General features: G+C 50.1%; 1 long non-coding RNA gene across 1 annotated transcript in view; it reads right to left on the bottom strand.

Moving 5' to 3' along the window:
* The window catches only part of LOC144818092 (uncharacterized), a 131,805-nt gene that overhangs the window by 67,890 nt on the left and 40,694 nt on the right, over window positions 1-23,221 (bottom strand). Inside the window, exon 2 of the long non-coding RNA XR_013607041.1 lies at window positions 4,060-4,121. This is a non-coding gene — a long non-coding RNA (uncharacterized LOC144818092). The remainder of the gene's footprint in view (window positions 1-4,059; window positions 4,122-23,221) is intronic.

The following is a 23,221-nucleotide window of genomic DNA, read 5'->3' as shown; positions in this document are numbered from 1 at the left end:
TCCCATGGGTTTTCAACAATATCTACAATTGGTAGGTTATTCGTAGGTGGAATGTACACCTTGGCAAAGAGACTAAAAAAAACAAGATCCCTGCACAGCCATCTATCCCACAAACACACACACATACTGGTTGGATTTGGCATGAGGGCGAGTGATGGTTCAGTATATATAATTTTATTAACAAGAGATTTCACAAAAATGAAATGCACTGTCAATTACATGGACAAAAAAACTGAACCAATGACTCGCAGCTCGTGAGCTGTAAAACCACTTCAAGGCACCAACCGCTTTACAGGCCATTCACACACCTTTCATACCTGACACACAGAAGACCCTTCACACCACCAGGCACAAAATCAACACATCACAACATTTACAAAAAAGTGAAAAGGTGCGCCCTGCTTAAAAAAAAAAAAAAAAAAATACTACACAGACATCAAGTCCTCAAACACACACACATACTGGTTGGATTTGGCACAAGGGTGAGTGACGGTTCAGTATATACCATTGTATTAGCAAGTGACTTCACAAAAAATGAAATACACTGTTAATAATGGAAAGGACGAGAAACTGAACCATTGACTCAGCTCGTGAGCTGTAAAGCCACGACAAGGCACCAACCTCTATACAGGCCATTGATACACCTTTCATATATGTGACACATACAAAACATTCACACCGCCAGCCACGGACCCTTCATATTACTACACTTCCACCAGCAGACAACGCCAATCAAGGGCCCATCACTTTCACACGTCCACATTCCTGACACAGCAACTACACAAACTGATGGATTGCATGGAGTGGCGCTCAGCTAGCACTGTGTGTAGTATCCAGCATAAAGTCACTTCACACACACCGCCAGCCGAGCACCAGTCCACGCACACCACCAGCCAAGCACCAGACCACACACACAGCCAGTCAAGCACCAGACCACGCACACCGCCAGCCAAGCACCACTCCACACACACCGCCAGCCAAGCACCAGTCCAGGCACACCACCAGCCAAGCACCAATCCAAACACACCACCAGGCAAGCGCAAGACCACGCACACCGCCAACAAAATACCAGACCACGCACACCGCCAGCAAAGCACCAGTCCACACACACAGCCATCTAAGCACCAGTCCACAGACACCGCCAGCCAAGCACCAGTCCAGGCACACCACCAGCCAAGCACCAATCCAAACACACCACCAGGCAAGCGCAAGACCAGGCATACCGCCAACCAAACACCAGACCAAGCACACCACCAGCCAAGCACCAGTCCACACACACCACCAGCCAAGTACCAATTCCAACACACCACCAGGCAAGCGCAAGACCACGCACACCACCAACCAAGCACCAGACCACGCACACCACCAGCCAAGCACCAGTCCACACACACCGTCAGGCAAGCGCCACTCCACACACACCACCAGGCAAGCGCCACTCCACACACACCACCAGGCAAGCGCCACTCCACACACACCACCAGCCAAGCACCAGTCCACAGACACCGCCAGCCAAGCACCAGTCGACAGACACCGCCAGCCAAGCGCCAGACCATGCACACCGTCAGACAATCGACACTACATGCAACATCATACTTTAGGTTTTTTTCAATATAAATAAAAAACAAAAACAAATTGAAAATTGATACAAATCTACTAACACAACAACTAAAACTAAATACACTACACAAATGCAAACTTTGAAACTGAACAAAAAGTTTTAAAGAATAGAGACCAGGCAGTTCACTTTACCACTCATGGATGCTCCCAAAAATTCTTTTGCGTGTGGTACATTCTAAAACAAGCAGGTACACACAGCCCAGGGTTATAAGGACAGTCGGGGCAGTACATACAAACCTCCTTCCGCAAACCTCTTCGCCAACAGACTCTACATCTCCGACTGGGAAAGTCTTTTAAGGTTGTAGGAGGAATTTGATCAGGAAAGTGGCGATCTTTCAATCTGGCAACATCCTCCACCACTCCAACTCTAGGAACACTTGCCTGTTCCACTAAAACAAGGCTGCATATTACAGACTCCTGAAACTTTACAAAAGCATTCTTTGACTCAGGACAAGACTGCTGGAACACAACAAAAGCATTAAAGGTTGCCAAGTGGAAAAGATGGATAGCCAACTTCTTGTACCAAATGTAAGCCTTACGAAGAGCAGCATACGGTTCCAACCTCTGATCTACTCTGTTAACACCACCCATGTGCCTATTATAGTCTAAAATGCACACAGGTTTGCGCGCTTCTGCAACCTGACCCCAAACAGTCACCGGTTCAGTGCTTGCATCATGTATGGAAGTCAACATGTAGACATCTCTCCTGTCTGAAAACTTCACTGCTAGAAGCTCCTCACAACGCAATGCACTGCACTGTCCCCGAGCAAGCTTTTGACAAACAAGTTCTTTTGGGAAAACCTTTACGGTTAGAGCAGATTGTGCCACAAGCAACAGTGTCCACTTTGGCCAATTCCCTGAACACCCGCACACCAGTGTAGAAGCTATCTACATATAAATGATGGCCTTTGTTAAAAAATCCTCTACCAAGTTCCCACATAATTTTCTCAGTCACTCCAAAAGTAGACGGACAACCAGGGGGGTTAATCCTGGATTCCTTACCGGTGTTCACCCTGAAATTAGAGACATATCCAGTCCGACTGTCACACAGCATATAAAGCTTAATTCCATAGCGTGCCCTCTTACTAGGAATGTATTGCCTAAATACCAAGCGGCCCTTGAACAACACCAAAGACTCATCCACTGCAATTTCTTTCCCAGGAGCAAAGATCTCAGGAAATCGATTAACAAAAGGATCAATGACAGGCCGAATCTTGAAAAGACGGTCACAATCAGGGTGATCTCGTGGCAAAGCTAAACCATTATCAACAAAATGCATCATCCGAAGCAGAAGCAAATACCTATCACAACTCATGACTGCCGCAAATATAGCTGTTGCCATCAAGGGACTAGTAGACCAATATGAAGCCATTGATGGTTTCCTAAGGAAGCCCATCAAAAAAGTTAAACCCAAAAACTTTTTCATCTCCTCCAAATTTGTGGGAGTCCACCGGGTAGCTCTAGCGTGGGGCTTAAGGCTGGCACTGTTCTCCCTCAAAAACTGTTCTGCATACAAATTAGTCTGCTCAACAATCTCTGCCAAAAACACATCATCCATAAACAACTGAAAAAAAAAATAATCGGCAAAAAGTTTTCAGTGTTCACCCTACACCCTGGAACACCAATAAAGTCTGGCAATGCCGGCTGCACCATGCCTGGGGCAACCCAGAGGTCAGAACTTTCAACTGGAAGACTTGCAACCCCCTGCTGCTGCCCAGCTGCCTCTTGCCTCACTGTACCAACAGGAAGTCTTACAGCCCCAGGCTGCCGCTCAGCTGCCTCTTGTCTCACTATACCAACGTGAAGTCTAGCAGTCCCAGGCTGCACCCCAGATGTCTCTTGCCGCACTATCGGCACAGCAATGTCTTCCTCTAACACAGGCACTTCATCCACGCCAAAAGTAGCTTCATCAGCACTCAGAGTATCTTCATCATCAGACGATGCCATGAGGAGAGAAAACTCACTACCAGAATCTTCACCTCCCACCTCTGCCTCAGAATCAAAGCCAGTCTCAGCACCATGGTCAGAGGAAGAATCAAAAAGCATTCCAACAACTTGCTGAGCAGTAATCCGGCGGCTAGCCATTTTCCTCACTAAGAACGGAGACTGCACAAACAACTCAACAACCAACACTGTGCAAAGTAGGTAAAAAAATTTAAGCCTTTATCACAAAGATCTACAAACTGAAAAACTATACAATTCACTTACAAAATACAGCCACACTCACCAGCACCTACTCTGCAAAGACACAACAAATAGTCAACGATATCCCACTAGAAAGAAGAAAAAAAAATCAAATCTACAAAAAGCGAAATACACATCAAGCACAAATGCAAAACATGTTTCACAATCACAAAAAACAGAAATCAAACATACTCGTATTACTACACACTTTGCAAAAACAACATTAACAATAAAGTTGTACAAAAAAAGGTCTCTTACCAAACACATGCAACTCCACAAACAGCAGAACCACCAGTAACGAAACCGAACACTGCAACAGTCTAAAGAGAAAAGAAAGCATTACACTTTACAAAACAAAAACAATACACATTACAACAGGCTATGTCACAGGGTATGTCACAAATGGGGTGTCTGTCCCAAAGGGGGGCAGAATATAAATGTTTTTGAATTTGGGCCCCCTGGAAGCAACCCTGCCCAAGGGGTCGCTTCCATTTAAAAAAAAAAGATTTCCCAGGTGTCTAGTAGTGTTTTTTGCTCCCTCCTGAGGGCAGAAAGGCCAAATTAAGGGGCAGAATATATTCAATAAAAACTATGTGCCAAAGGAAGAGACCCTTGGCCAAGGGGTCGCTTCCTTTGCAAAAACAAACCAATCCCTGGTGTCTAGTGGGCTTTTCTACCCCCTGGGTCCAGATTCGGCAAAAAAAGGGCCAAGCTGCCCCCAGGGGGGGGCAGAAAAGTCTAAAATAATAATTTTGCCCCCCCGGAAGCGACCCTTGCCCAAGGGGTCACTTCCTTTTTGTAAAATAAACAATCCCTGGTGTCTAGTGGGCTTTTCTGCCCCCCCTGGCTCCAGATTCGGCAAAAAAACGCCCGATCTGCCCCCATGGGGGGGAGAAAAGTCTAAAATAATATATACCCAAGAGGAAGCGACCCTTGCCCAAGGGGTCGCTTCCTTTCTTATAAAAAAAGACATGCCTGGTGTCTAGTGGGGGCATTCCTGGTGCAGGATCGCGACGCTGTGCGCGATCCTGCACCAGGAATGCCCTGCATTGGGACATCAGGGGAGAGGAAACAGTGTTTCCTCCCCCCCGATGCCTCAGGGCACCGAGAAACGGCCCCCCTGCCCCACCGGAGAGCACAAACCTGACTTGTTCGCTGGAAAGAAATGGCTTCCAGCGCGTCCAGCGCTTCCTGATGACGTCGGCGTGCTCTGAGCGTGCTGACATCACCAGGAAGCGTGGGGGGCCCGGGGGTGGCAACGGAAAGTCTTCCGCTGCCACCCCTTCTAAATAACTCACGATCAATGCCAGCGCTCCCCCCGAGGGCTGTGCCGATGACGGAGCGGTTCCGTCATCAGCACAGCCCAACCGATGCTGATGACGGAACCGCTCCGTCATCAGCATCGAAGGGGTTAAAGAAGCTCGTAAAGCATCTCTGCGTCCATGGATATGACATCATCTCCGTATCTATATTAACCGCCCAGACGCTGTCCAATTTAATAAAGAGTTGAAGACACACCTCTTTAACTAACACTACATCACAATATAATAGCCAGCTACCTGGCCACATCTGGACTATCCTAACCTCTTAGCCTATCCAGTTCTCCCATGCATTTTTGGCTCAGTTCATGCTATGGACTATATAGATACAGAGTATTGTGCTTGTTAGAAATGGGGGTCTCTAGTTGGCAATGGTTTGCACCTTTGTTCAAATAGGGACCCTTGCTTCTAGTCAGGGAGGGGGGATAAAGTCCAAAAATAACCTCTGCTCACCCCCTTGTTAGCTTGGCACGAGCAGTAAGGCTTAACTCAGAGGCAGTGTGTAAAGCATTTGTGAACACATACAGTAACATAGTGAAAACACTACAAATGGACACCACACCAGTTTAGACAAATAAGTATTCTTTATCTAAACAAGACCAAACAGCAAAAATCCACAATACAGTATCAAAAATAGGCTCTTCAATAGCAGAAATGGTTTAGTTCAATGCAAGTTGTAAATGCAACGTTTTCCAACAAAGTACCTTAGATGCGTCACACAAAACAAAAAAAGGGTCAAAGGGAAATCGATGCGTAAGTTCCTTGCTTCGGGGGAGGCTTCGCACGTGTTCCTTACTGCAGCGCAGGGGAGGTGATGCGCCTGTTCCTTACCGGAGAGGAGGGGATGCGTCAGTTTCTTACTGCGTTTCACTTACAATGCGACAAAATGGCGCCTTGATGCGTGCCGACAATCCAGTGGCAGCTTGATGTGATGTGTCAATACGGTCGATGCGTGAACGGTTGCAGCCGCACTGCAGGTGCTGCAACGGTTTTCTCGGCGATGCGTTGGGACCCGGTGTGGATGCAGCGCGGTTCTTCTCCGTGGCTCAGCAATGTGTCGGGACCAGGTGAGGATGCGGCACGCGTCTTCTCCGTGACTCAGCGATATGTCGGGATCGGTGCGGATGCGACACGCTTCTTCCTCGTTGCTTCGATCTTCCAGCTCCCAACAACAAACAGTCTCTAAGGGTCCTAAACAGCAGCAGGCACCTCTTTGCAGGTTGGAACTCCCAACAAGGGAATTCAGGGTGGCTGGGGGTAAAGTCTTTGTATCCCTGAGACTGCAGACAGGAGGCAAGCTCAGTTTCAAGCCTTTGGAGATCTTTTCTTCAAGCAGGTGACAAAGCAAACAGCAAAGTTATTTTTCTCCTTTCCTTGGCAGCAGGATATCACTGCAGGCCAACCCAAAGCAGCGAACAGCTCAGGGGCAGTAATCCTGCTTCAGCTTCTCCGGTTGTTCTCCTTGGCAAAGGTTACTCTTGATTTCAGAGAAGTGACCTAAAGTTCTGGAGTCTGGGTCCACCTTTTTATAGACCGAGTTGTCGGATAAGGAACCTAGCAGAAAAAAGGGATGGTGTTTTTGCCAAGTCTGAGTCGGAAAATAAGCAGGAAAGAAAAGACTTTATTTCTTGAGTCCCCTCACTCACCAGGGTTTCCCCACAGTGACATGCTTCATCATAGGGTCCACTCAATCCACTGCGGATTGAGGCGTGCTACGACTTGCGGCAGTATGTAGGAGCACTATATAGTGAGTAACTATGTGTACTGCAGTGGTGTTGTGGAGTGGAGTGAGTAACAATACCTAACTAGTGGGCAAACTTTTATTCTTGCTCCTAGTCGGTATGTTAAAAACGGGGTGAGTTCCTAGGAGGCCTAGCTATAATGAGTTAGGGGTCTCTAGTCAATGTCAACATGTTTTGAGCCTCCCCTGAGCTCTTCTTCAGGACAAACACAGGGTCCAGCCCTGTGTGTACCACTCCTTACATGAACTAAAGTGAGATACAATTTGTGGAATTAAGAAAAATGCTGCAACTAATAAGCAAACGTCAGTAATACATACGATAAACCAATATTCACGTAGTATCTTTGAAATAGAAATAAGAACAGCGTTATCAGTGACAGCCTCCCCCAAATAGGGTCGGTAAATATATCAAATAACTAATCAAGGAGTCACTAATCCATATAGCAATTTATACTAGGGAGCACTTTCACTTTGGCACTGAACAGCAGTGGCAAAGTGTCCAAAGCATCTAGACCAGCAAAAACAGATGAGGCAACAGCAAAAAGTGGAAGGGAGACTCACGCCAACGGGGCCAAGTCGAACAATGCTACTCGCCGAAAAAGCACTTCAACACCTTATCAGGGGTAGCAAGCGCTATTTAAGGGAAACCTTTTTCCCTCTTCTACCCCTTAGCTATCCTTCTCACTCCAAATAACTGACTAACATATCCACCACTTAAATTACTTAAATATTTTCACTACACTAATTCACCACTAATCATCTATGGCTTACAGAGTAGCGTCCTACTCGCCGAAAAAGTGCTTGGATGCCTCGTCAGGGGTAGTAAGCGCTATATAAATGCAATTACAATACAATAAAATGTTTCTCCCCTTTGCAGGGTGTTTAGAGTAGAAGACAAAGTCAACTTTCTTGTTGCCATTGCTCACGCTGTAGTAGGTATCAGCTATAAATTTTTCCAGAAGTTGTTTGAGAAGGCTATGTTTTAACCTCTTTATTGCACTGTTAGAGAGATTATTAGGATATCTGATGCTCCATGAGTTGGGGCCATAGCACTCAAGAGCAGTGTCAAGGGATTTGGGGAGGAAGGAACATAGTTAGAGTAAAATTCAGAATGTCTGGTAATCCAGAAAAGCTAGTAGAGGTAAGGATGTGCTGATGGTTGCGGGCTGATCAGGGTACTATGAGGGAGTTGCCTCACAGGTTTGGGAACAGCTTTCTAATTAAATGCGTTTAGAAGAAGAATAAAAGTTCCAACAACTAACATTTATGGGAATGTATAGTTAGGCCAGGGGAAACTAAGAGAAAGAGAAAAGAGGGAGCAGCCTACAACCAATAGAAACAGAGAAAAGTAAACTGGCAAGCATACAGACCAATAAAAAGAGAAGGCAGTATGTAAGACCCTTTTAAGTTATATTAAAAACAATAGATTTCACAAGCACAGCGCAAGCGATGTTGCAGGAGAAACCTCAAAAAGTCCTGTTCACTTCTATTGATCACTACACGGTATGCTACCATCAATGTGCTGGTGCTACTTAACTCCTGGTGAAGGTAGTAAACTTTAAAACCTAAGAGTGTAGCGCTTTGGGTCGCTCTCCCAGACCAACATAACCATAATCCACGAAACAGGCCTAATTCATGGCTAACAAAACGATGATCCATGTTCGCCCATCACTTTGAAATTCAGTACCATAGATTCAGATATTTTTAGGTCTCGGGTAGCGTTTCAGCGCATGCGCTAGCATCGCTTTGCGAGACATGGTGTATATACTTTAGCGGGGAAGCTTCGCGTAAGCTCCGCCCACTCTCCGCCCATTTTTTTATCTAGCTTACAGCCTAAATGCAGCCTCTTGGTTGGTTGGTTTCCGTCTACTTCGTCCCTCCTCCTGACGACCATGGCGTAATTTGTACGCTTCGGAGGCTATTGGCCCCTTTACTAAACAGTATTTTTTCCCCTGTGTCTCCACACCCCGCCCCCTCACGCAGTCCGTGATTCTTCGCCAATCCTTTACCCCCCTCTCGTTCGTACCTTTTTTAACAGCTGCACTCATTTCCAATACAATACGTCTCGCGTAAATGCAAGTCGTATTGCATTGCAAATGCTTGTTTAAAATAGTGTGCCTTAACATGCGCACGATGCCTTAAATTCTACACGTGCGCCAAAAGTCCTGACTCACCCGGAAGCTGCCTGCACTCTGTACTCTGTTACTATGCACAAGCTGTGGTGTTGCATATGCTTATTTTCTCCCGCCCATTCCCTTGTCCCTCCTCCTCTCCCCTTCCTGTGTTCATGATAGGAGCAGCGCGCTGTTCTCATCGCGCAAGAAATCACTGTCCACACTTCTTCAAGGAGCAAGAAAGGCCACTTTAATTTAAGACAGGTGCATAATACATTTCCTGAACACATTCATTATTTATTTATTTAATGACATTTCAATCTACACAGTATGCCTAAAAATCCCTACCTAACAGAAACCCGAAACTAACTCTTGCCTAATACCCCCAGGATTACCCAACTAGCTACCCTTCAGGATGGCCAACCCGCTCCAGGCTGCCCACCCCACTAACAAATCCGCCTACTACAATCACAGACACACCTGCCTTAAGAGTGGCAAAGCCAGAAGACCAGAGCAGCGCCTAGAGCACCGCAAAGAAAAAACCTAACTAAAGGAATACAGGGAGGGTGGGTGGGGCAAAAAAGGAAACCTCCCTTCCCTTGCCTCGCTACGCAGTTCCTTAATTAACCGCCCGCCTTCCCTTTATACCTTCCCCTAATCAACCCCACCTGCTCCCAGATCCCTCGCGCGAACGCACCCAGGGAAAGACCAGCTCGCGCCTGGCTCTCCTGGGTCCCCCCTCGCGCAAGAAATCACTGTCCACACTTCTTCAAGGAGCAAGAAAGGCCACTTTAATTTAAGACAGGTGCATAATACATTTCCTGAACACATTCATTATTTATTTATTTAATGACATTTCAATCTACACAGTATGCCTAAAAATCCCTACCTAACAGAAACCCGAAACGAACTCTTGCCTAATACCCCCAGGATTACCCAACTAGCTACCCTTCAGGATGGCCAACCCGCTCCAGGCTGCCCACCCCACTAACAAATCCGCCACCCAGGAAAACCTTTAGCGTTTTCCTGCCCCACCCAAAGGAGAAATAGAAGGAGTACACCATAACTGCACCTGTAGCACTTTAGCAATCAAGTCTCTAAGCTCCAGAAGATAAAAGAAATCCCTAAAGTAGACAGAAGGACCCCATCCTCACAAAATAAATGGGTCTCTGAAACTTTCAAATGGTGATGAGCCAAATTGTATATACATAAATGATCACAAAACAGTCTCATTGCTCTATGCACTTTGCGTCTTGCCTGCTCCACAGCTTATTAGCTCCTTGCCCCATTCCAGTTTAATCGAGGAACAAACTCAGTCCATATCACCATGGTGCTCACCCATGCGGTCTTGATGGCTTCTAGGACTTGTTGCATTAATTTTAACAGAGTCAAACCAGAGAGAGAAACTGAGTCGCTTTCCCCAAGATGCAACACCAGGAGATCCGGAGGGCCCCCCAAACCTTTTGAAATTAGAGAAGCCAAGGCGGGAAAGAGACCGCCCCAGCGCATGCCCCCTGTGCCATGCCAGGAGACTTCATGCGTCAGGCTACTTAAACCAAGAGATCTCCCACAAAGCTGACGTGCAGCGGCCACAGCGGCCCTTTAACAAAAGAGTGCCCCAGGATCCACACCCTCCGTTTGCATCCAGCGACTGAGGGCCAAGGACCTAGGAGAAAAAGAAATGTTAGGCAAAGCAAAGGAGGACTACTTTCATACATATTTCTCACAACATCTTGAGCGCCAACGCCCAATGCGACGAATCTGGGACCAATCCCACCCCAGCCTGGCGGCCTCTGTCGCCGCCCCAATCCCGAATGAATGAGTGCCGAACTGGAAAGGATCCCTCCCCAGGCCCAACAACACCGTGCGGAGGACCGCCAACAACGGAGAAACAAGAATGGGGCTTCCATCACCATGACAAAAAATTGCCCCCGGGGCAAAATGTGGAGAGGACACAAAAACCTCCCATTCCCCCACAGGGCAGCAAGCAGGCCCTCCACTCCTACACAGAAACACCCACCTTCCCCTCCCCATCTGATCAGTTTTGGACATCCGTAACCACAAACGCACCCTGACATGCTCCACCACCACCACGCTACTGGTCATACCCACCCTACCCCTCAAACCCAGCAATTCAGATGCCGGAATGCACCAAAGAAGAACCAAACAAACACAAACGAAACGTGTGGCACTCAAAAGCGTCATAGCAGCACACAGCCAACTGCGAAACCAGCAGCTGAAGTAAATCAAAGGTCACAGGCTGCCGCAACTTTTGCCCACCGGCTTGTAGCCTACCCAACCCCTTAAGAACCTTACGAACCAACACCCCCCCAACAGGAGCCCTCCCCCACCAAAGCTGACCATAAAAAGACACCCCAGCTAACTTGCCAGAAATGGTCGTGTGGGATAGGCCTCTGACCGCTAAATGCAAAACAAACTGCAATAAGACTCGTTCCTCAGATAAACCAGCCCGAACCGTACCCCCCAGCTCCTCACCAAACTGTAAAAACTCCTGCCAGGCCTTCAAATAGCTCCGCCGTGTAGAGGCAGCCACTGAATGTTCAACCAACTGATGTACCCTCAATCCCCAAGTCCCATACGTACTGTGGGATCGCCGTCGGTTCCAGGTCCGCCCCAGGAGCCAATTTGCGGAAGTCGGACCACTGAAAGCGAGATAAAGAATCAGCAATGCAATTAGAGGCCCCAGGAACATGCCTAGCCTTAAAGACAATATTCAGCTGTAGACACCTCAACATGAAGGCTCGCAGTAGCCGTAATACCCGCAAATCGCGGGCCCTCTGTCTATTAACCAAGTCCACAACTGCCATGTTGTCCACATGGAACAATACAGAACGATTCTGAAATTCCAGTCCCCAGATAAACAGAGCAACCAACAACGGGAAGAGTTCCAGAAACGCAATACTGCGACCCTGATCTTTCCAATGTTGTGGCCAGCCTGCCGCGCACCAACGACCCTCCCAAAAGAGGCCGAAGCCGTGCGCTCCCGATGCATCCGGGAAAAGCTGCACCTGCCACACCATGTCCTCATCCGCAAAAAACAAGGACACGCCATTGAAATCTTGCAGGAAACTCAACCAGATAGTCAAATCAGCACGGACAGCAGTTGTAATGCGCACCCGATGATGAGGCAGGCTGGCGCCGGACATCGAGAGGCCCAGACGTCGACAAAAAGTCCGACCTGCCCGTACAACCCGACAAGCAAAATTGAGATACCCCAAAAGCTTCTGGACGCTACGCAGTTCTACTTTGCGCTCACCCAAAACCCACCTGAGGAAATCAGACATCTCTTGCACTTTAGCAGCAGGCAGCCGTGCCATCATAACTGTAGTATCAATTTCAATCCCTAAGAAAGTCAGGGAGGTACACGGGCCTTCAGTTGTATCCGGCGCCAAAGTGACGCCCAATTCCGAAGGCATATCTTGAAAAGTTGACAAAGCCGACTGACACTGCCCAGAATGACCCTCACCAATGAAAAGAAAGTCATCAAGGTAATGGCAGACCAGAGCATGGCCGCTGATAAAAGTGAATCGCCACTGCAAAAATGTACTGAAGGTCTCAAATAGGGAACAGGAAATCGAGCAGCCCATAAGGAACACTTGATCGACATAAAAACAGCCACCAAAATGCATGCCTAAGAGACCAAAATCCCAGGGGTGAATGGGCAGGAGCCGGAAAGCTGACTGAATGTCACTCTTTGCCAGCAAAGCCCCAAATCCCGCCGTGCGAACAAGCCACAAGGCGTCATCCACGGAAGCATACCACCTGAGGACACTCCTTCGCAGACTGCAGATTGTCAGACCACCTGCCCACCCGAGGCCTCACCCCAGGAACGCCCTGGGAACACACTCATCGAGCCCAGAACTCCTCGTCGTACGACAACCATGCAAAAAAAAACCAAAATAACCATGGGCCTTACGGATGACGTCCGCATATTTAAACATGTCCACTGCCTTATCCGGATAACGCGGACTATACACGCTGGCATAAATTAGAAAGGCCGAAGTCCAATTCTCAATAGACCTCGGAACTCGAGGCCTCCGAGCCAACTCCAACTCCTCCTCCTTCGACCCCTCCTTAACTTGTATATCTCTACGGAGAAGCCGAAAAACATCCACATATTCACCAGTCCATATGAGAGTTTTGGTTTTCTCAGACAAAGGAGACCCCAAAGGCATCCCCACTCCAGAATAAGGCAACTTCTTTGGCAGGATACTATCCTCCGAAACTTTCTGGGGAACTGCCACCCCATCCCCCTCCTTAGAAACTTCCCCCATAACTTGTACATCAGAAACATGCAGATGCACCGGCCGCTCAAGCCTCGGTGCCAGAGCGACTCGCTCAGGAACAACCCCCATCCCCTGTACCTATTGATCAGGTACGCTTCACCGGGAGACTCTCCCTTGGTTGACATTCAGATGCACCGGCCGCTCAAGCCTCGGTGCCAGAGCGACTCGCTCAGGAACAACCCCCATCCCCTGTACCTATTGATCAGGTACGCTTCACCGGGAGACTCTCCCTTGGTTGACATTCAGATGCACCGGCCGCTCAAGCCTCGGTGCCAGAGCGACTCGCTCAGTAACAACCCCATCCCCTGTACCTATTGATCTGGTACGCTTCACCGGGAGACTCTCCCTTGGTTGCCACACGGCCCACCAACTATCCTTACCTCTTGGCAATGGTGCCGAATTCTGCTGAACTTCAACAGGAGCCCCTCGAGACGGTCGAGTCCTTGCTGACTCCCGTACCGCTGCATGGCCCGCACATGACTCCTGCAAAATACGAGAAACAGAGGGGAGCTCCGTCCCACCGCTCTGGGCCCGTGCTGCCAAAAGCCCAACTTCCTTGTCCCGCAAGTCCCCTTCTTCCAATTCATCATCTTGTACAGTTACATGTGAAACATCCCCAGAAAATGAAAACTCTGCACTGCCACTTGGCAGCGCCCCATCACCAAATCCCCCATAATAAAACTGCCAGTCAACGTCATGAAAGCTCCGCGCGCGCAACGCTGCAGAAGAGAGATCCGCTCCAGATAACTCTCCCGTAATCCTGCTACCGGAAACAGCCGTAGGGACAGTTCCCGAGCCCGCCGAACCGGCCAACAGCCGCCCAGCTGTAGACGCGACATGAAAACTGCGGCCGCTCAAGCCAGATTGCGAAGAACCTGCAAACCTGCCACTCCCCAAAGAGCCAAGTGAAGCCTGCGCCAAAGAACCGTCCACCGACGCAAAACCGGGGGCACCAGCGAAACCGGGGGCCGAGCGAACATGCGGAGCAGTGGGCATCTCACGCGAAACAGGGTAAAGAAACTGGCTGGGAGCAATGGCCACCCCCAAACCGCCCGAATCCATCCCACCATACACCTGAGACAGCTGGGGGTCAGGACAGGAGTCAGCAAAACCGGGGAACGGGGACCCATGTGTCCGTGGGGCTGGCGGGGGGGGGGGGAGTCAGTGAGCAGTACAGTCCCGTGGGCGACGGAAGTCCCCCGAGGGGGTGCACAATCCGAGGGAACAGCAGAGGGGACCCCCACAACAGGGCAACCCACAACCCCAGCACCAGGCAGGGGGGGGGGGTTGGGCCAGCCCCAACTCAGCAGGCGCAGGGAACAGAAGGGAGCAGCGGCCGTTCACCCACAAGCAAGGAGGGGCCCCCTCAATACCGCCAGAAACCGGGTTGGAAGGTCCCCCGGGCACCTCGGCCTGATCAGGAACCCGGGGGAGGCTCATAAGGACGAGACTCCTCCCCCGGCGAGTACCCGGCCCCACCGAAGGCTTCATAGCCTTCCCCGGTGGGGCCCCGCCCAAACGCTGCTTCGCCCGACCCGCGGAGCGCCCCCTCCCCCCCCCGGGCGCCCCACGCAAGCCAGCACATTGCAAAGGTAGAACACATACCTGCTGGTGGGCGCCCGGGTCAACCGACGGGAACTCCAACACTGCGGGGGGCAGGACCGGCAAGAGCTGCGCCGCCGGCATGGCAGCATCTCCGTCTTCCTCCTGCGATACTTCCGGGCCGGGTGACTGACACGCAGACACCGCCCGCGACACTCCCCTTGAAGCCTTGCGAGGCGGGGGGCGGGCCAACCCTACCCACGCCTCCGCCGGAACCCCCGGCCGTAACAGGTCCTCTCGTCCCGCCGCACACAGGGTCTGGACAGCCCGACGGACCTCCGCCGCTTCCTCCATGGTCCCCATAAGGTACGCGCGCCAAAGGAGCAGCAAAAAAGGAAACCTCCCTTCCCTCGCTACGCAGTTCCTTAATTAACCGCCCGCCTTCCCTTTATACCTTCCCCTAATCAACCCCACCTGCTCCCAGATCCCTCGCGCGAACGCACCCAGGGAAAGACCAGCTCGCGCCTGGCTCTCCCTGGGTCCCCCCCTTAGAAAACTCACAACGTCTTCGGGAAACTTGGCCCATCTACCCTCGCATACCGGCTTTCTTCCCTCTGCTCTAGTTACTGGCAGTGTCGCCTTACACAGCTGCAGATAAAAGCAGCTCTATACAGGTGTTTGGTAATTTAAGTGCGCATGAGGCAGCTCATGCGCTTGCCACGTTTATTTTGATATATGCTGTTCATGAGTTTTGGTTTTGTATTGCCTGAGCAGCAGACATGGGAGGCGTGTGTCGTTTGCAGCCCAGACTGTCCCAAGGCAGCCCCGAAAAGGCCAACAACCGGCAGTGCAGGACGGATGCGCCCCAGCTGGGTTGGCAAACTGCCACAAGTCTCTGCGTGGCCCTCATCGCACTGCCCTTCTTTTTTTGAGCCAGCCTGCAGATGCCAAGTGAGCTCCTGGACTCTGCAAACTAAGGGCTGCACGCTTCCGGCCTACAGCCGTGCACCCTCGTTTCACCGCTTTGTAGTAGGGACCCTGCCTGTGAAACACTGCAGCGCGGGCTGCTTCTTCCCTCTTGTGCCTGCTGCAACGTGTCACGTTAAAAAATAAGTTTAAAAAAACATGCCAGCAAAACACAGCATCCCCCGCAAACAAGCAGGCGGTGACGTGTATAATGATCAGCTGTGAAACATGCCCATAATTAAAGAGGAATCAGAAGCAGGGGTTATTTATTTGCACACAAAAGCGTAGCGCCTCCAACACTTCTCAATATAGAGAATGGCCTGTCGTTAACTCTGACATTGAAGCAACTTGGGTAGCTGTGCCTCGCATGTTGATTTTCAATATTTCAGGGACTGTTAACAAACGGGTACAATTCTGAGCGCGCTCTTCGACAGTTGGCATCAGTTTTTCATGTCTCCAGGAGTGGGGGAAGGGCAGAGCCTGAGACTGGCTCCGGACCTTTCCACATTCAGATAGAAATCCATGATTTAGGGTCATACTGCAGCCGTTAGTACTTGTCTGAAGAGCTAGTTTTATAAAACATATGAATATGGTTTTCACAGAATTATTCAAAGCCAGCTGCGTATTATTTGTTCATGGTCTTGGACTGCCGGCCACCTCCCCCCTTGAACACCGACTGAATTACCCAATTCAACCAGTCAACACATGGGGGTCTTTGGAAGTCAAGGGGGGGTACGGGCCCCCCCCCTGGCCGTATTTATTAAAATATAAAAACAAATCAAAAATTTTAATCAAATAAACATTTCTGACAATTATTAAAATGCACACTTTTCAGAATATTAGATTGACATCCGTTTCGACATGGTATGATGGGCTAACCTTAACAAATAGCTAATACAGCGTGTCTCCTAACGTAATCTAATCATCCTGAAAATTAAACTGCATTCTAATATTTTTAATACTTTTAATAACTTTAATAAAGTCCTACGGCAAGGTCGCCAACCGGTGTCAGATCCTTTTACAGCTGCGCTCTCACGTTGAAGATGCGCATGCGCAACCCAGGGCACGTTACACCCACGTGCGCTCCCCGAACTCCATTTAACCATAACAGGAGGGCCCAGACACTCGCGCACCTTAGTGACGTCATAGTGTTGTGAGGGGTGGCTACCAGCCTGAGGAAAGCGTAGACTCCCTCCCCCGCACCCTTTAAATTAATGGAGATCATATCCTGCCCCTGAAGTTCTGAGAGAGACCAAATGGCCCCTCCCGCGGGCGGCCCCTTTCGTGAATGGGTCCGCCCCCCCCGTAAGGACCTTAAAATGCTGCTCACCGATTAATGACCTTACCGCCAGACACACATAATAAATACGACATTGCTATTCTAAAAGGAAAAAAGGCCTAAGGATAAAATTGTTAACACACAGCAAAGCACAAACATCTACATATATAGTTACTCCTGTAAGCGGGAAAAAAGGGCCTAAGGAAAGAATTAGTTAAATATCACGGCACTGCACCAAAAGTTTACATTCTGTTCTTCCTTCCAGTAAACAGGAAATTCAAGGCCTACTGGATCAAGCCCCCCTTACATCTATGTTCCGGCACATTGACAAACCTGATACTCACCATTTGCCAAGCCCCAAGGTCTGCTAATAAGGGATGGAGGGTGGGGAAAATTAAACGGCCCCACGGTGGGGCGAGGAGCGAGCCTGGGAGCGCGGGCACAAAGAGGCCGCTTCCCGCGCTCCCCAGGCTTTTAACCCTTTCGCCGCCGCGACCCCGCCCCCTCGCCCCGGAAGCACACCAGTACTTCCGGGGCGAGGGGGCGGGGCAAGCGGCCCCGAAAGGGACGGGGTGTGGGAGGGGCCGGGCCCCGCCATGCTTGCGTGGGGGCCTATTGGCCCCCCCTTGTATCATGGTCTTGGACTGCCGGCCACCTCCCCCCTTGAACACCGACTGAATTACCCAATTCAACCAGTCAACACATGGGGGTCTTTGGAAGTCAAGGGGGGGTACGGGCCCCCCCCCCTGGCCGTATTTATTAAAATATAAAAACAAATCAAAAATTTTAATCAAATAAACATTTCTGACAATTATTAAAATGCACACTTTTCAGAATATTAGATTGACATCCGTTTCGACATGGTATGATGGGCTAACCTTAACAAATAGCTAATACAGCGTGTCTCCTAACGTAATCTAATCATCCTGAAAATTAAACTGCATTCTAATATTTTTAATACTTTTAATAACTTTAATAAAGTCCTACGGCAAGGTCGCCAACCGGTGTCAGATCCTTTTACAGCTGCGCTCTCACGTTGAAGATGCGCATGCGCAACCCAGGGCACGTTACACCCACGTGCGCTCCCCGAACTCCATTTAACCATAACAGGAGGGCCCAGACACTCGCGCACCTTAGTGACGTCATAGTGTTGTGAGGGGTGGCTACCAGCCTGAGGAAAGCGTAGACTCCCTCCCCCGCACCCTTTAAATTAATGGAGATCATATCCTGCCCCTGAAGTTCTGAGAGAGACCAAATGGCCCCTCCCGCGGGCGGCCCCTTTCGTGAATGGGTCCGCCCCCCCCGTAAGGACCTTAAAATGCTGCTCACCGATTAATGACCTTACCGCCACAGGCCAGGTAGTTAACCGACTATCTGGCCCCCCCCCCAGAACACCCCCCTTCTAGAAAGGTCATACTCTTCCTGCAAAAACTTCCACCCATGCCAGGATGTTTCTTATAAAAAGGGCATTCCCCTCCTCTGTTAAGTGAACCCCGTCCCGCAGGTAGAAGTGTTCCCCCCAAATGCAACCGTGAGGGATGGTCTGTAAGACCGGAGTCCTAAATAACCTGTCCAGCTTGTTGTTGACCCTCTTTAACGAGCTATTCAACGCGCTGACTGAGTTTCCCCCCCTCCATTGCATCCTTGGTATCAGTTGTGACCATACTACAACACTACCTGGTAACCGCTTTGCTAGCCAACCCGCTGCAGATATAATTTCTTCAAGGAGGACCCTTCTGCCCAGACCTGCCAGATCATTCCCCCCTAAATGAAGTATTACCGCCGAGGGTGGTGTAGTATGTCGCGCTAGTAAGTCCGACATATAGTCCCTGAACTGATTGAGGCGGAGCCCCCCCTGCCATGGAAGGAGACCCCGCACCCCCTACTTTCCACCCTTTGTTTGCCTGAACCTGCAAGAAAAATTTGGTTAGCACGTTTGACATATGAATGCCCCACTACCCAAATGACTACGGTCTTCTGTCTGTCCTCCTGGTTCCTCCATGCTGTAGTAAAGTTGCCTTGATGATCCATGGGTAGTTTCCGTCCTGCGTCACAGGCCCGTGAAACTGTAAATAACCAGAAAAACAGCAGGTATTAGCAATACTCCACATGGCGGCAGCTCTCACAACATGTGCAACCGCACGTAGCGTTTATAAGCGCTTGAGGACCATCTCCCAATTCTTTGCACACTATTTGTGGTCAAACCCCTGGCTGTTGCTTCTGTGGCTGCCCCTATCCGGAAGGAGTGTGTCCCAAACTCTTTGTGGTTATAACCAGCTTTTGCCATGCTCATGGCTAGTACCCTCTGGAACTGAAATCTGGTAAGAGGAGTCCCATCCCCATGCATTAGCAGTGACCCCACACACTCCTGTGCCCGCTGTCTTATCAGTTCCTCCACATGTGTCACCGGGCAGCAGGGATTGTTCCTTGCCCGATGTAAGGCCAAACTTTGGCCCCTAGCGTCTTGATCAGTTTTAGATTTCCTGATGCTGATCCACATAGTGTCGCCCCTTATGCTGATATCCCGCAGCTGAAGGCCGCCTATCTTATCACCTTTGTTGGCCGCCACGAGTTCACCTACCCTGAATGCCCCATAGAAGGCTAAAGAGAAAGCAGCTTTAAATAGGCCCACCTCAGATGTAGAGCTACATGTGTCTGGTAGCGCGAGGAGAACAGCTGATAGACGTTCAAAACCTATGGGTTTCCTAGAATCTATGGAGGGGGGCTGCATGCGCCGCCATCCTTTTAATGCCCTCTGGGCCTGGAAGCTGTGCGTAGGGTCCCTGCCCCCTCGTGCCCGTGCGAAAAAGGAGATAGCGGCCTTGTGCCTGTTGGCTGTTGCCACCGTGCGCCCTTCCTTGTGTAGGCTGCCTAAATACCCATTGAAGCTAGCCTCCATAGTCCAACTACTCTCCCAGCCCTGTCCCAGAAAGTGACAGTAAGACCTGAACGCCCCTTCGTATGCCGTCCTTGTCTTGGGTGCTAGGCTGGCTGCCACGAGGTCATGTAGTTGGGGGCACCAATTTGCCAAAGAATCGCCGGGAATTGAGCTGGCGTTGTCTCTGCCTCCGGCAAGTGATCCCTGAACACCTGCATCTTAAAGCGAGAAAGGGCATCAGCTGCATTGTTTAACACCCCTGGGACATGTTTTGCTCTGAAAAGTACATTCCTCGTCATGCAACACAGCACAATCTCTTTGATCAAGCGTAAAATGAGTGGACACCTTGCAGCTTGTTGGTTGATGCATTCAACCACTGACATATTGTCTGACCAGAATATTACCGATCTGTTGGCCAACTCCTCGGGCCAGACTTTCAGTGCCACCCAGATTGGGAAGAGCTCGAGGAAACCAATGTTCACCGTCAGCCCGCTCTCCTCCCACCAGGCGGGCCACTTCTGCGCCACCCATTTCTTGCCAAGGATGGCACCAAACCCAACACTGCCCGCCGCATCGGTCCATAAACCAATGTCCTCCGAAGACACCGTGGGTGCACCCCACAGCACTCTTCCATTGAAATCCGCCAGGAATGCCATCCATATCCGCATGTCCTGGCGCACCTCAGCAGACAGCCGTGTCCGGTGATGTTTTTCACGAAGACCCCTCATGGCCTGTGCAATTGAGCGTGAAAATGGGCGAGCCATAGGAATTACTCTCAACGCAAAATTCAACTGCCCCACTGTCTGCTGCAACAGTCCTAAATTCACCTTCTTCGCTTGTAAGCACAGTCCTAGAGTCTGTTTGAATTTTTGGATCTTTTCTGATGGTAATCTAAAACAACCCTCAACAGAATCCAGTTCAATGCCTAAAAATTCCAGGCATGTTACTGGTCCAACTGTCTTCCCCTGTGGCAACGGGACCCCGAAAGAGCGCATGAGCACGCAAAATTCCTGCAATGCTGACGCACACTCCCGTGAACCCGCCGGGCCCAGAAAAAGAAAGTCATCCAGGTAGTGCATAACCCACTGGTGACCCGTACGTTGTCTTAATGCCCATTCCAAAAAGGAGCTAAACTGTTCAAAATAAGCACATGAAATTGAGCAACCCATGGGCATACACTTATCCATGTAGTACTTCCCCTTAAAGGAGAAACCCAGCAGGTGCTGGTCCTCTGGGTGAACCGGGAGTAGTCTAAAGGCTGACTCAATGTCTGACTTAGCCATCAGTGTTCCCGCGCCCAAACTCCTCAGCATGTCCGCTGCCTGATCGAAGGACGCATACTTCACAGAGCAAATTGTATCATCAATAGCATCATTCAATGATGTCCCCCTCGGTGCGGACAAGTTGTGGATGAGCCTAAATTCCCCTTGTTCTTTCTTAGGCACCACCCCCAGAGGAGAGCACACAAAATTCTGCGTGGGAATGACGTGAAATGGTCCCGCTACCCTCCCCAACCGCACTTCTTTAGCTATTTTTGTTGACACCACGGTTGGATTGGCAAGGACTGACAGCTGATTTCTACACTGTGGTCTCCCGACATACCCCCCAGCAGGAATTCGAAAACCATGTGTGAAACCCTCTTGTAATAACCTAGCAGACGTGTGATTAGGGTACCTGTTCAACCAGGGGATCAACGCTGACAACTGAATGGGTGAATGTGCTATTAGAGGGTGGATCTTACTATTCAGGTTTCCTCCTACCCCTGTTTCCTGCACCACTATTTTTATTTCGGCATGTTGTTTCGGGGTGGGAAGGGTGCCCACATACGCTGCATGCGTGCCTGAACTTACAGGTACCTGGTGCCCTGTTGCATGTCCGCCTATTGAAATCCCAACATACCCCCTTCGCCCCTCCATTTGCTCTCTGCTTTTGGGCCGTCTCCCCTCCCGGTGCTGATCGAAAGGGCTGTTGGAACGGCTGCTGCGGCCTGGGGAAATAACCTCTACCCGCATTTGTGCTAGTGCTTGCCCCCTGACCCTTCTCGAATTGATTGTGCCATGAGATAGAATCCACCTTGTCCCATGACAACGTTTTATCAAATTCTTTGGACTTTCTGAAAGCGACATCATATTCCTTCCATACATCCCCTGCATGATTCTCATGGAACATTGTTATCCTACTTTGATAGCAGTTCATGGCTGGTTACATTCCCTTAAAACGTTCGCCCATTACTGCGCCGAACACTGCAAAAGCCCTCAGCCAGTTGATGAGGTTTTCTTCTACCCTAAACTTGTACAACTTCGCTCTCCATTCACTGGGCAACAACATCTCCTTCTGTGATTTTGCATATTCCCATTCCCTGTTATCTATCAGCAATGAAAACATGTTCACATACTTGTCAGCCCATATCATTTCCTTTACACTCTGTGACACATGCTGTGCTAAGCACTCACCCCTAGAGGGCAATGTTCCTTCGCCCAGCAAAGGCAGGGCAATCTCCTTACCATTACCATTGTCGTTGGGTAACGTTGCCTCCGCGGTCTTGGCACTGCCTCCATCATTCGCTGGACCTGTTTGGGGAGAAACTGGTGCAGGCGGCGTGGCGCCCCTACCACTAGCCAACAATATCTGAGTCACCAATGTTTGTTGCTCCGTTGTAAGGGCTGTATTGACTGGCAACGCCCCCCCCCTAACCATGGGAGAATAGCCGCCACCTGCGCTGCAAGGTCTATTGGCATTGGCCCCGACGCGGGGATGGGAGTAGGGGCCGCACTTAGGGGCACCGGAGCATGTGGTGGCACGGCGGGTGGCGCTGGCGCTGCCACCGGGATTACTGGCACGATTGGTACTGCCACTGGTATCTGGGGCACCGGGCCTGGGACGGCCAACGGGACCTGGGGTGTCGGGATTGGGACAACCAGGGGTACCTGGGGTGGCGGGATTGGTGCAACAGGAGGTAAACTTGGGCTAGTACCCTGTGGCTGACCCCCCACCCTCTGCTTTCTTGCCCGCCTGGGTGACGTCACAAAGACGCCCCTTGGCTTGGGCGGTACTATCGTCCGCTTCGGTCTGCCCGATGGGCCGGCCTGGGCATCCACCTTAGCCCCCAACTCCGCCACAGTCTTATTCAATTTATCAAACTTGTCCCACCGCTTATCCATTGCAGACATTCTGCGCATCATTCTTTGGAACATTAACCCCACATTTGCACTTCCATTCCCCCTTCTTTGTGACATTTTTATGAGCACACTGTGCTCCGTACCTGACCCGGTTG

This window comes from Lissotriton helveticus, chromosome 2_1 (assembly GCF_964261635.1).
Source record: "Lissotriton helveticus chromosome 2_1, aLisHel1.1, whole genome shotgun sequence".
NCBI classification, from domain to species: domain Eukaryota; kingdom Metazoa; phylum Chordata; class Amphibia; order Caudata; family Salamandridae; genus Lissotriton; species Lissotriton helveticus.
The sequence above is the reverse complement of the archived record's forward strand: the minus strand, read 5'-3'. Positions and strand labels throughout refer to the sequence as shown.